The 14,754-nt window shown below is 45.9% G+C and overlaps 1 non-coding gene across 1 annotated transcript; it reads right to left on the reverse strand.

Annotated features, from left to right (window-relative positions):
* Nucleotides 1-11,561: 11,561 nt before the first annotated feature.
* Nucleotides 11,562-11,693, reverse strand: LOC138818091 (small nucleolar RNA SNORA51). The gene has a single exon (XR_011368973.1). It is a non-coding gene; the product is annotated as a small nucleolar RNA SNORA51 (small nucleolar RNA).
* Between the last annotated feature and the right edge of the window lie 3,061 nt (nt 11,694-14,754).

A 14,754-nucleotide genomic window follows, 5' to 3' on the forward strand; every position in this document is an offset into this window, starting at 1 on the left:
CAGACTGATGTGTTCACAGGAAGCACTTTCACCCTCCATCTGTAACAACTTGTCTTTGGGGTCAGATAGGCAAATGGCAGCTGTTTCTTTTTTCTTTTGTTTCTTTTTTTTTCCTTTCCTTTTTCTCTTTCTTTTCTTTTCTTTTGGTAGTGGGGCTTGAAGTGTGGGCCTGGGCACTGTCTGAGCTCTTCAGCTCAAGGCGAGCACTCTAAAACTTGAGCTACAGTGCCACTTCTGGTTTTCTGGTGGTTAATTGGAGAAAAGAGTCTTACAGACTTTCCTGCCCAGGTTGGCTTTGAACTGCAATTCTCACATCTCAGCCTTCTGAGTAGCTAGGATTATAGGCATGAGCCACTGGCACTGGGCTGGCAGCTGTTTCTAACATAGAATTTTTTTTTCCTTTTGGTGATGGTGGTGGTGGGGCCTGAACTTTGGGCCTGGGCACTGTCCTTCAGCCCTTTATCTCAAGGATAGCACTTGACCACTTGAGCCACAGCACCACTTCTGGCTTTTTCTGCTTATGTGGTGCTGAGGAATCAAACCCAGGGCCTCGTGCATGCAAGGCAAGCACTCTACCATTGAGCTACCTTCCCAGCCCCTGAACATAGCATTTTGTTTGTTTGTTTGTTTTGTTGGTCTTGGGGCTTGAACTCTGGGCTTGGGCTCTATCCCTCAGCTGTTCAGCTCAAGGGGAGCACTCTACCACTTAAGCCACAGTGCCACTTCCGGTTTTCTAGTGGTTTATTGGAGACAAGAGTCTCACAGACTTTCCTGCCCAGGCTGGCTTTGAACTGTGATCCTCAGATCTCAGCCTCCTGAATAGCTAGGATTACAGGTGTGAGCCACAGGTACCCGGCTTCTTTATCTATCTTACATCCTCTCATTTTTTCCCCCAGCAGAGCAAGGGTGAAGAAGACTGCAGTGGGATCTAACACTCTCTGAAAATATATATGTCTTGGCTCTGTCCCAATTGTCTCGATATTTATGCTGCAGCCAGAGGGTCGTTATCCTTTGGCAATGCTCCATCATAAGGCCATTAGTCCTTAATTAGTGCCAGCTTGTTGGCTTATGCTTTCCCAGTTGAACTGCAGGAGATTCCCTATATTTTCTCCCCTTGGGTCTGTTCTCTGACAAGTCCAGGATGCATTGACCCTTGTCTTCCTGGACCAAGAGTTAGACTCTGGAATGGATGCTGCTGAATGCAAAACAGTCCTAGTCCTCAAGCAGAAGGCTCTGGACCCTGCAAGAATAGAGATAGTTGCAGGATTGTCTTGTTTTGCTTCATTTATAGAAAATGAAATGAGTCTTTGGAAATACAGCCTCAAGAATTTGCCAGCAAATATGAGAAAAGTAAAGTGTGTTAAGGCTTCAGGGCACTGGTGGCTCACATCTGTAACCCTAGCTACTCAGGAGTCTAAGATCTGAGAATCAAGGTTAAAAACCAGCCCAGAAAAATTTGTGAGACTTTTATCTCCAACTAACTATGAAAAGCCAGTAGTAGCTGGGTGCTGATGGCTCACACCTGTAATAAGAGATATGAGGATTAAAAGCCTGCCTGGGCAGGAAAGTCCATGAGACTCTTATTAATTAACCACCAGAAAACCAGAAATGGTAGAGCACTTGCCTTGAGCTGAAGAGCTAAGGGACAGCACCCAGGCCTAGAGTTCAAGCCCCATGACAAAAAACAAACAAACAAAACAATAACAACCCAGTAGTGGAAATGAGGCTCAAGTGGTAGAGTACAAGCCTTGAGTGAAAACACTAAGGGACAGGAAGAAGAAAAGAAGGAAGGAAGAAAGGAAGACAGGAAGGAAGGAAGGAAGGAAGGAAGGAAGGAAGGAAGGAAGGAAGGAAGGAAAGAAAGAAGGCAGGCAGGAAGGAAGGAAGGAAGAAGAAGAAAAGAAGGAAGAGCTGGGCACTGGTAGCTCATGCCTGTAATCCTAGCTTCTCAGGAGGCTAAGATCTGAGGATTGTAGTTCAGAGCCAGCCCAGGCAGGAAAATCTGTGAGACTTGTAGTTAACCACCAGAAAACCAGAAGTGGAGCTGTGATTCAAAGTGGTAGAGGGCTAGCCTTGAGCGGAAGAGCTCAGGGACAGCGTTCAGGCCCTGAGTTCAAGCCCTGAAGCCCAATGATAGAAGAAAAAGAAAGAGAGGAAGAGAGGAAGAGAGAAAGAAAGAGAGAAAGAGAGAAAGGAAGGAAGGAAGGAAGGAAGGAAGGAAGGAAGGAAGGAAGGAAAAAAGAAAGGGAAAGAAAGGAAAAGAAAGAGAAAGAAAGGAGGAAAGAAGGCAGGTAGGCTTAACTGACCAAATTGCCTTCAGTTATCAGTCGATGATGCCTAGGAAATTCTGGGGTAAGGACTGTAGCAAGCTGATGGGAAGTGACTGAGAGATTCATCTCTGAGAAGCCTCAGAAATCTCTCTCACGGATAATGTAGCTGGTTATCACTTGTAGGTGGAAAAATATAGTCTTTATTGGTATTGGCATCTGTGTCATTGCTGGGGAAAGAGCTCTTCAAAGGATTCCTAGGTTAAGCTTTGAAAATATAACCAGCAGTGTTTTGCTTCTTCCTATCATTGGATCCCTATAGTCCTCAGAAGAATCTGCTTAAAAAAAATCTGAGATGCACTTTTATGGAATGCTGTTAGTGCCCTCTAATTTTCAGCCTGGTTTAGAGAATTCAAAGCTGCTGGCTACATCCTGAGAAATGGATCCAGAACACACACTAATGTGGGAATTTAAAGCATAATTCCAAATTGTAGATAATTGTTTAAGCTCCAAGGAGGCTGGAGGGTCCATATTAAGTCATCTTTCCAGTATCCGTGTGTGTGTGTGTGTGTGTGTGTGTGTGTGTGTGTGTGTGTGTGTGTGTTTTAACTACACTTGATAGCTATCTGTCCAGTGATCCTTTTGCTTTTTAAGCCGTTAGACTAAATCTTTGTGTAACTCTTTACCCTCTCATCTCCTACCCACCTCCTCCTTTTCCTTAGGAAAACAGTCCTTAAAAAATGTTAACCAAGTCCCTTGGATTGTTTCCAGAAGTATAATGTCACGTTCAAGGATCTGAAAAGTAGGGCTGGGGAGTTGTAGCTCAAGTTTGGAGAGTTCTTGCTTAGCTTTTGCAAAACCCTGGGCTTAAGCCCCAGTATCACAAAAAAAAAAAAAAATATATATATATATATCAGAAAAAGTCTGCTCTTAAAACAATGTGTCATGCCTGTAATCCTAGCTACTCAGGAGGCTGAGATCTGAGGATCATGGTTTAAAGCCAGCCCGAGCAGGAGAGACCCTGAGACTCCTATCTCCAATAAAAACCACCAGAAAACCTGAAGTGGCGCTGTAGCTCAAGTCGTAGAGCACTCGCCTTGAGCTGAAGAGCTGAGGGACAGTGCCCAGGCCAGAGTTCAAGCCCCATGACTGACAAAAAAAAAAAAAAAAAAGAACAAAAAAAAAAACAAAAAAAACCAATGTGTCAGCCAGGCACCTGTGGCACACACCTGTAATCCTAGCTACTCAGGAGGCTGAGATCTGAGTATTGAGGTTCAAAGCCAGCCCTGGCAGGAAAGACCGTGAGACTCCTACCTTCAGTAAACTACCAGAAAACTGGAAGTGGCACTATGGCTCAAGTGGTAGAGTGCTATCCTTGAGCTGAAGAGCTCAGCAACAGTGCCCAGACCAGAGTTCAAGCCCCATGACTGACAAAACAAACAAACAACAACAACAACAAATAAACCAGTATGTCATAGGGCATTCTATCTAGCCAGTGTTATCGTAAGGGCAGCTTGTACATAGCAAGACCTGAGATTTCCCTCCACCTCTCCATCCATCTTGATCCCTCCCTTGCTCAATGCCAACTGGGAATAAAATCTTATTTCCAAAATAGGGACTTAGTGGGGCTGGGAAGGTGGCTTAGTGGTAGAGTGCTTGCCTTGCATGCATGAGGCCATGGGTTCAATTCCTCAGCAGAAAAAGCCAGAAGTGGCCCTGGGCTCAAATGGTTGAGCTGAAGAGTTGAGGGACAGCACCCAGGCCCAGAGTTCAGGCCATGTGATTGACCTAAAAAAAAAAAAAAGGACTTAGGTCAACGTCTTGGAAGAAAGGTAGTGAATACCTTCTTCACAGCAGAAGTGGTTGAAACTTTATTTGTGTGTAAAAAAAAAAAAACCACCCTGATTAGAAAAAAACAGAAATCTCTAGTTTCCTCTTCTTTGGGAAAAGCAGTCTTTCCAATATCCTGTGCCACCTGGATGGAGAAATCTTCACTTTAGATGTCTGTTTAAGAGATTAGAGAGTTGCCACTTTTAATTTCTTTTCTTTTTCAGTACTTCTAGGGTTGAAGCTTAGACCCTCCTACTTGTAAGGCAGGCAATCTTCCATGTAAGCCACCTGACCCAGCCCCAAGACAGTTGTCCCTTTAGCTTCTAGCTAGAGCCGAGCAACTGTCTGAGAGGTCTTACCATTGTACCCAGGACTTGAGACTTAAGTTTCTGCTGTGCTCTCTGTTTCCTACATCATCAATGCCCAAGAAAAACAGGATCCAAACTAAGTAGATCATGTTCCAGCATAAGGGTAGGCAAAACAGATAGCCCATTGAGCAAATCCTACCAGCTGCCTATTTTAATATGGTCCTAAAGCTAAGGATGGGCTCTACAGTTTCAAAGGGTCAAAAATAAAAGTAAGCTGAGTGCCAGTGGCTCATACCTGTCAATCAAGAGCTACTCAAGAAGCTGAGATCTGAGGCTCATCATCTGAAGACAGCCCAGGAAGACAAATTCAAGAGATTCTTTTTTTTTGGGGGGGGGGGTCCGGTTGTGGAGCTTGAACTCTGGGCCTGGGCGCTGTCCCTCAGCTCTTCAGCTCAAAGCTAGCGCTCTACCACTATGAGCCACAGCGCCACTTCTGGCTTTTTTCTTTTTGCTTATGTGGTGCTGAGGAATCGAACCCAGGGCCTCAGGCATGCAAGGCAAGCGTTCTACCACTGAGCCACCTTCCCAGCCCCAAATTCAAGAGATTCGTATTCTTGTCTCCAACCAGTGAAAAGCTGAAAGTAGAGATATGGATCAAGTAGTAGAGCACTAGCCTTGAGTAAAAACATCTAAGGAAGAATGTAAGGCCCTAAGTTCAAGCCCCAGTACCAGCAAATAAAAGTAAAACGTTTTATGACATATAAAAGTGATATAAAATTTAAATAAAGTTTATTGGAACACAACCATGCCATTTATTTATACATAAGTTTTGGCTGATTTTGCCCAATCAGGGAGAGATGGATTGCTCCAAAAGACAACAACATTTGGACTGCAAAGCCTTTATAAAATATTTACTTCCTGGCCCTTTAAAGAAAAAAGCTTGTTCGCTATTCCCATCCAAGGGCTCCGGTGGTGTTCTGTACATTGACTGGGCATGTAACTGACTCCTCGATAACTATCTAGCTGCCATTGCCCTCTGAGAATGTACATTGCCTATCTTAATATTGACATTCCATTTTATTTCTGCCCTTGGCATTCAAACCATCACTACACCACCTTCCATTAGTGGGCCAGCAGGGGGCGCTCTCCCGAGGTTTAAATTGCATATGGAGAGAGAAGAAAGAGTCTGTACCAGACTACAAATACAAATCAGGTCTTGGGGGAGGTACATGGAAAGGGACATGCCAGATGCTGTTTGATCCTGAAGAAGAAGGGGGCTTCACGTGGAATCTCAAATAGGCTCTTGACAGCTGGGCACTAGTGACTCACGCCTTCAGTTCTAGCTATTCTGAAGGCTGAGATCTGCGGATTACAGTTGGAAGCCACCTCAAACAGGAAAAATTCATGAGACTCGTATCTCCAATTAACCACCAAAAAGCTAGAAGTAGAGCTGTGGGTCAAGTGCCAAGCACTAGCCTTGAGCAATAAAGCTGAAAGACAGCACCCAGCCACTGAGTTCAAGCCCCAGTACTGGTACACACACACACACACACACACACACACACACACACACACACACACACACACACACACACACACACACACACACACACACACACACCACACTCTTTACTAATCTCTATGAGACCAACATTAGTGTCAAGGCTTAAAACCAAGAGAAGGGGAGAGCTGAGCTCCTCTGCCCAACGTGGTCCTGAGGCATTGAGGTGGACAGCTTTGGCAGCCACCCTCCTCTCCCCCCCCCCACCCAGACAGCTGCTGGGGCATGACACTGGGCCACACGTGGAAGCCATGGTATTGGCTGGGCAGCCATGAGCAGTGGATGCTGATGAGGGGCTGGAATAGAGAGGTAGAACCTGGTGGAAACCACTGTGGGCCCAATGGCTTTGTTTACAATCATATATAATCCAACCCCTAGAATACTTCTTTCAGCAAATGAGTAAAATGCTGCATAGATTGGGTGTCATGGCACTCACGTGGGGAAAGGGACATACCAGATGTGAGTTTTAGCACTAGCTAGTGGTAACCAAGCTGCTGGTGTTCCAATCCTAACCTCAGTGTTCATCAGCTGTGTGCCCTTGGTCACCCTGTTTTCTTTTTTGGTCACCTTTTTTTCTTTTCATTTCTTTTTTACTTTTTTCTTTGTCAGTCGTGGGGCTTGAACTCTGGGCTTGGGTGCTGTCTCTGGGCTCTTCAGCTCAAGACAAGCGCTGTACTACTTGAACCACAGTGCCACTTCCAGTTTTCTACTGGTTTATTGGAAACAAGAGTCTCAGACTTTCCTGCCCAGGCTGGCTTTGAACTGCAATCCTCAGATCTCAGCCTTCTGAGTAGCTGGGATTACAGGTGTGAGCCAATGGCACCCAGCTCATTTTTTTATATATCAGTTATTTGGAAAATAGGCATCCAACCCTCCCCCCCGCCCCCTCCCCCCCCCCCCCCCCCCCCCGGCCCAGGGCTGAACTGAGGGTAAACTGAAGCATTGCACACAAAGGGGTTTAAGTGGCTGCAAGTGCTGTATAAATGTTTCCATTGTGTTTCCAGCTGGATCCATATACCCTGGGAGATGTGGGAAAGGGCAGGGACTGTAGAATGACTATAGAACCAACACTCAGCTGAAGGGCACAGATATAGATGTTATAAAGGTGAACAGATGGTGATAAAAGTGATAATGGGGGCTGGGAACATGGCTTAGCAGTAGAGTACATGCATGAAACCCTGGGTTCGATTCCTCAGTACACATAAACAGAAAAAGCTAGAAGTGGCACTGTGGCACAAGTGGTAGAGTGCTAGCCTTGAGCAAAAAGAAGCATTAGGGACAGTGCTCAGGCCCCTGAGTTCAAGCCCCAAGACTGGAAAAAAAGTGATGGAAATACAGAGAGGGAGCCAGACCTATATTTCTAGCTATACAGGAGGCTGAGATCTGAGGGTCAAGGTTTGAAACCAGCTGGGCAGGAAAGCCTGGGAGACTCTTAGCTCCAGTTAACTATCAAAAAGCTGGAAGTGGAACTGTGGCCAATGGGCAGAGCACCAGATTTAAGTTAAAAAACAAAACTAAACTAAACTAAGGAACAGCGCTCTGGATGAGTTCAAGTCGCAGTACCAGCATACAGACACAGACACACAGACACACACAGAAAGAAAAAGAGATGCAGAGGGAGCCTTGGAGGGCTGCTTCACAGGGGACACTAATTTGCACTAGGTAATGAGTGTTGGTGGAAGTATAGGGAAACACTGCAGGGGAGGAAGCAGCAGGTCCAACAGCACTGAAATATGGCAGTCCCTTAGTCCAGGGGACTCAGGAATAATTCTGAGCATAGGAGTGGATGGGACAGGGATGGAGGTAGTGGCGATGTCCCTGAAATCTAGGTTGTCATAATCAATAGTATCTGAATCAAGGCCGGCTTGCCTTTGCTCCAGTGTTCCAATGATCTTTGATTTAGCTCTTATTTTTCCTCCCAGAAAGAAAAATAAGTATCATCAATAACTATCATCTCCAGGGAAAAATAAGAAAAGACAGAAACCATTCAAGGTGAAACTTCTTTCATCCATTTACTTCCCCCCCATTCATTCACCATTTAGCCTGTGGTAGTAAAAATCAGAAGCCATTGGTCAAATATGGGGAAATTTGGACTGGGCATGTCATAGCCACGAAGAACTTGAAACTACACATCACAAGGAAAGCAGGAAAAAGCAGACAAAAGGTAGTATTCATGGGGCTGGAAAGTGTAAAGACTCTCCTGGAGAGCAGAGAAGTCCAACTCAGCCAGTCTGGAGAGGGATCAGATGGATCTGAGGATGAAATAGTTTGGGGGTGAGGTGGGGGGAAGATAGGAAAGGAAGGTAGGAGAGAGAAAGGAAGGAAGGAAGGAAGGAAGGAAGGAAGGAAGGAAGGAAGGAAGGAAGGAAGGAAGGAAGGAAAGAAGTAAGGAAGGAGGAGGGAGGGAGGAAGGAAAGAAGGAAGGAAGGAAGGGAGGAAGGAAGGAAGGAAGGAAGGAAGGAAGAAAGGAAGAAAGAAGCAAGAAGGAGGGAGGGAAGGAGGGAGGAAGGAAAGAAGGAAGGAAGGAAAGAGAGAGAGAAAGAAAGAAAAGAAGAAAGAAAGAAAGAAAGAAAGAAAGAAAGAAGGAAAGAAAGAAAGAAAAGAGAGAGAGAAAGGGAAAAGAAGGGAAACTGGAGAAGGGTAAACCATGGGAATGCAGTGAGAATGTGTTTGTGAGAAATCGAGATGCAATGTCTGTGGACATTTTGTTGGTTTGGTGGCAGGAAAAGAATTGTAAATATGCATGGTAGGCAAATACCTCGTACAATAAAATATCTTATGAGAATGAATGTGAGGGCATGAGAGAAATCAAACACAGTCTATCGGCAATGATCCTGCCCTTGGGAAAGAGGCCAAGTGTATATTCAGGGCAGTTGTTGCCAGACTCTTCAAGCCCTGGGGGCATATGGGAGGTCTAAGCCAGATGGGTAATGTGTATCTTGACCTGGCACAAGCAACTTTTGATTAGACTTTTCCATCCAGAGTAGCTGGTGGGAGGGAGGTGCAGCCACCCTCCTACAAATGAGCTCACCTTGAGATGATAGGACAGGATGAGGAGTCTATTCTGATGCCTACAGAGAGGTGGCCTCAGTTTCAGGTAGTCCCAGGGACTTCCTGAATGCCACCAGGCTAAATGAGTCAAGGGCAGTCTGGGATCCTTCAGAAAGTATAATGCAAAGCAGGCATAGTTATCTTCATATAGAGTCATCAGAGACAAATTTAAGGAGAGATGTTCAGATTAAAATGTGTTTTTTGGGGGGTATACTGGTTGGTGGCTCATGCTTGCCATCCTAGCTATTCAGAAGGCTGAGCTCTGAGGACTGTGGTTTGAAGCCATCGAAGTCTGTGAGATTTTTATTTCCAATTGACCAGCAAAAAGCTGGAGTGGAGAGAGTGACTCAGTGGTTGAGCAAAAAAAAAAAAAAAGCAATGTCAGAGCATGAGATCCTGAGTCTAAGCCCCAGCACTGATACACCAACAAAACAATGTTGAGGCCTACAACAATCATCCTTCATGAGCCTTCCCATCCCTTGACTTTGGTCAAATCCTCTCCCTTCATGCCCCCCAACATGATACGGTGTGTCATAGCTCTGTTCCATGGATATCTTTGCCCACCCTGAGGCAGGCCCGGGGCCACCTGAGCTACTGGCTATCATCTCAGCCTTTTTCCACCTGCCTTGCTCTAGCCCTCAGTCCTTGAAGGAATCCTTCTCATGGCCCTGGGATTGTGACACCATGATTGTTACCAGTTTAGCCAAGAGAGTCTTCTAGGGCTGGCCTGCCTGGAAAAGCACTTCTGCTGTTCCTTGAGCTGCCAATTCTCTTGACAGGCTTGGATCTGGTCTGGCTGCTCCAGTATCACCTAGCTCCCTCCTCTGCCCCCCAACCCTCTGCTCTCCCTCCTCCTGTCCCCTGCCCTAAGGCTGTCAGTTTATTCCTTTTGGAGATGAACTCATTGTTGACTTTAACTCACTTCGATGTTTCCCAGGGAAGCATGCTGGCAGGAGGCCCACCCTGCTCCTTGAAGAAGACATCCAGGCCAGGGCCAAGATCGATTGTGCCAGGGGCCTTGGAACTGCCAAAAATGCCTCCCATTTTATGGACGGGTCTGGCTCAAACTGAAGACGTTCCAAGTATTCAATCAGCAGCCCACCGTCCATATTGGGTTGCAGTAGGAGCCCTCCAGAGCCAACCCTTTCAGAAGACAAAACTCAGCTGGAGAAAAGAGCTAGCTTTCTCCATGGACCAGGCTGATGTTCAACAGATGGTAAAAAATGCATCCTAATATTAATAGTTCTTCATCAAAGGCTGGTAGTTGCTGGGAGCTAGCCTGAGGGGGCAATTAGGGACTAGGTTCTGCGCTCTTTTCCACAGCAGAGTGAATCTAGTCAGCAATCCATCTCACCCACCTCCCTGCACCAAGCTCCAGGAGAGAACAGGCGAGGGAGGAACCATTTTTCACATACTTTCTCTTTCAAAATGTAGCCTTGTTTCGCAATTTTCTACTTAAGTACTGGAAGGCTCCAGGGTATAACCCAAGTCACCTTTTCCAGCCATTGGCTGGAATCTCTTATCCTCATCAACAACAACCTAGTAGGCTTAGGGTGTCAGAGAAAGGTAGAGGCCCAGAATATTGGCTCTACCAGCATCCATGCTAGAGGCCCCTCAACCAAGTCTTGGGTCAAGAAAGGTCTGTTTATTCTTCCCTCTGTGTTGTCTCTTTCCCTTGGAGGAACCAGCAGGTGTGCCACACAAAGCAGGTGCACCCAGCCCTGGTATGCTCATGTCTTAGCATCCCCTGAGGCATCTAGTCTTCAGATCTCTTCTCTGCTATAACTGGGCTTTTGTTTTTGTTCGCTTTGACCAGCCGTATGGATAGTATCCTTGCCATCTTCAATGAATCCATTTAGTCCCTCAAGATGGAACCTGTTTTCTCTGGTTGTTTTTCTCCTGCCTTAGCACCATTCAATAAGCTTTCCACCTGTTGCCCATTTAAATCTTGTCGGGTTCATAGCTGGAGGGGTCAGAGGCAGAAAGCCAGTACTTGGGGGCCTGGCCGTGTGTCAGGGGCTTGTAACAGATCCCAACGAAGCTAACCCTTTCCCTAAATTCTCTCTCAGTCCTCTTAAACCAAACCAAACAAAGCAGAAAGGGGAAAAATCCCCACTTAAAAAAATCCAAGAACAACAAATCCAGAAAACACAACCTCATCACCTAAAACAATGAAAGGAAAAACAAATTCATGCTCTGGAGAATCAGTCTGAAACATACCAGAGCTGGAACTGGGTAAGGTGGCCAGAAATGTGCTTGTCTGAGCAAGGCTGTGAGTCTGCAGAGGAAAAAGCTAACATTTTCCAAATAACGATGTGGTATACAATAACAACCAAGTACAATCACATGCTGTTGTTGCCTTAACCTGGAAGAGAAGTGGAAAACCCTGAATCTTAGTATATATAGACTCCACCTCTCCAGAACTCATTCATCCCTAAAAAGTACTAAGTGTGAAAACCAACTCTGGTCCCTTTTCTTCTTCTTGGTCTTGGCCTCAGGTGGGATGTTTTTAGGGCTATAAGAATTGCCCCTCTTTTTTTCCTCCCATGTCTCCCCATTTACAACACAGACCAGGCACAGGGCCTGGGCTGAGCTGTATATAGGGTAGGTTACTCTGCTTCCTCTTTCTATACAGTCAGGTGTAAGAACACAGCCTGTGGTAAGCACCCAGAGGCCTTGCCCCTCCTTTTGAGACTCATATTACCCTCCAGTTCAGCATAGGACAATGTGGGAAGACAAGAGTAGGTAGGCCCAGGGATCTCTGTATTGAGGGATGCCTGAGATCACACCTTAGAAAGTTTCAGGGTACCAGAATCAGGATTCCCCCCTGGTCAGTATCTATGTAGATGTGGAAGCTGAGGTGTGGCACGGGCATCTGTGGGCTGCTCAGAGCTTCAAGAGAAGCTCAAGGCAGTCATGTGAAGAAGCTAGAAGTACTGGAAGAGCAGGAAGCTTATAGAATGAGGGGTGGGCAAATATCCTGGAGACAGATTCACAGATTCACATCCTTTATGTCTGGGTGGGGCCTAGGCGTTAGTATTGTGTGTGTGTGTGTGTGTGTGTGTGTGTGTGTGTGTGTGTGTGAGAGAGAGAGAGAGAGAGAGAGACAGACAGACAGACAGACAGACAGACAGACAGACAGACAGACAGACAGAAAGACAGACAGACTTGGGGCTTTGTTTCAGGGCCTGAGCTCTGTCCCTGAGCTTTAATGCTCAAGGCTAGTATTCAACTAGTATTCTACTAGTATTCCACTACCAGGTTTTTAGTGGTTAATTGTAGAGTCTCACACACATGCCTGTCTGGGCTGGCTTCGAATTGTCATCCTCAGATCTCAGCCTCCTGAGTAGCTAGGATTACAGGTGTGAGCCACCAGCACCTGGTTTTAAGCTTTAGTGTTGTCAACAAGTTCCCAGATGAGGCTGGCCCATGGCCATAGTTGGGATAATCTAAGGATCTGGAAGATTGGAATAATTTAGAACCTAAGGTGTCAAGGCATATATGGACTGAGAAATGGCAACAGAGGGAGATAAAAAGACAAAGGGATATGGTGCACACAAGGAGAACAGAGATTGTGATGGGAACAGAAAAAGAAGGGAGAGCAAATGAGAAGGCAGTGATGATAGAGAGGGCCAAGAGAGGACAAAAGCCAAGGTGGAAGACTGCTGGGGACAGAGAATCTGGCAAAGACACAGTGAAGGTCAGAGAGATGATGCAAGGTAGAGAGAGGCTGGGGCAGGCTGGGGCAGGGGGGGGTGAGAGCCCGGGGGCGGGGTGGAGCTTGTGATCACCCATCTCCAGCACGAGCTCTGAATCCTGACTAGCAGTGAGTGGAGATGGGACCTGTGGAATGGCAGGTATACAGACCCATGATCTTCACTTTGACTCTGCAGAGATGGCTCTCTATAGAAAAATCTTCCACTATGGATTTCCTCCTTTCTCCTGTGTCTTTAACCTTTCCCTTCATTGGACCCTTCCCAGAAAGCCTGAAACATGTTTAATAATTTCTGGCCCCAAAACATAAAATGAGGCATGGTGATTCATGCCTGTTATCCCAGCTACTTTGGATACAGAAATTAGAAGGGTCATAGTCCAAGGCTATCCTTGACAAAACGTTGGTGAGCCAGGCACCAGTGGCTCTGTAATCTGAGATATGAAGATCGTGGTTCAAAGCCAGCCTGGGCAGGAAAGTCCAGGAGACTCTGATCTCCAATTAACCATCAGAAAACCAAAAGTGGCACTGTGGCTCAACTGGTAGAGTGATAGTCTTGAGCACATTTTGGTGAGCTTCCATTCCAATGAATAAGTTGGGCCTAGGTGTGTGTAGGGGGGTGGTAAATGTCTGTGGACCTAGATACAATGGAGGCTGTAAGCAGGAAGACTGTAGTCTAAGGCCATATCCATCAAAACTGTGAGACCCTACCTGAAAAATAACTAAGCTACAAAAAGGGGGAGAGGTGAATAGAGGTGTGGCTCAAGTGATAGAGCACTTGGCAAACATGAGATCCTGAGTTCAAACCCCAGGATCATCAAGTAGCAGCAACTCACTCATGTCTTTTTTTAGCCTCTTTGGTATTTTTCTCCCCTTTTCCTCAGCAAAACTTTCAAAAAGGCTGGGAATGTGGCTTAGAGGTAGTGCTTGCCTAGCATGCAGGAAGCCGTGGATTTAATTTCTCAGTACCACATAAACAGAAAAAGCCAGAAGTAGTGCTGTGCTTAAGTGGTAGAGTGCTAGCCTTGAGCAAAAGAAGCTCAGGGACAGTGCTCAAGCTCTGAGTTCAAAGCCACAGGATTGAACACACACACACACACACACACACACACACACACACACACACACACACACACACACACACACACACACACACACACACACACACACACACACACACCACAACACACACAAACTTCCTAAAAGAATTGTCTGCTTCCACTCCTCCCCTAAATAGCATTGGGTAAAGTGTGAGCAGGCTGAGTCCTAAGCTCATCAGTGATTCTCCCCCCCACCCCTTTAGTTATCCTCTTCTTCTTCCAAGCCCACACCTCTTTCCTTTTTCTTTTTCTTTTTACTCTTTCTCTTTCTTCTCTCCTTCCTTCACTTCCTCCTCTTCCTTCTTTTCCTCCTTTTTTAGTGTAGGTTACTGGGGCTTGAACTCAGGGCCCAGGCACTGTTCCTTAGCTTTTTTTTTTTTCTTAAGGCTGGCACCCTACCACTTGAGCTACAGCTCCACTTCTGGCTTTTTGCTGGTTAATTGGAGAAAAGTATCTTGTGGATTTTCCTGCCCAGGCTGTCTTTGAACCATGGTTTTCAGCCTCCTGAGTAGCTAGGATTACAGGTGTGGGACACAGCTGAGTGATTTCTTTCTTTCTTTCTTTCTTTCTTTCTTTCTTTCTTTCTTTCTTTCTTTCTTTCTTTCTTTCTTTCTCTCTCTCTCTCTCTCTTTCTTTCTTTCTTCTTTCTTTCCTTTTTTTTTTCTGGTTAGTTGTGGGGCTTGAATTCTGGGCCTGTCACGGTCACTGTCCTTGAGCTCTTTAGCTCATGGCTAGTGCTCTACCACTTGAGCCACAGCACCACTTCCAATTTTCTGATGGTTAATTGGAGATGAGAGTCTCATGGACTTTTCTGCTAGGGCTGGCTTTGAACCACAATCCTCAGATCTCAGCCTTCTCAGTAACTAGGATTATAGGCAGGAGCCATGGGAGCCCAGCTTCTGAGTGATTTCCATACCTATGTGTT

This window comes from Dipodomys merriami, unplaced genomic scaffold (genome assembly GCF_024711535.1).
Source record: "Dipodomys merriami isolate MVZ:Mamm:240054 unplaced genomic scaffold, mDipMer1.0.p SCAF_71, whole genome shotgun sequence".
Lineage (NCBI taxonomy): Eukaryota > Metazoa > Chordata > Mammalia > Rodentia > Heteromyidae > Dipodomys > Dipodomys merriami.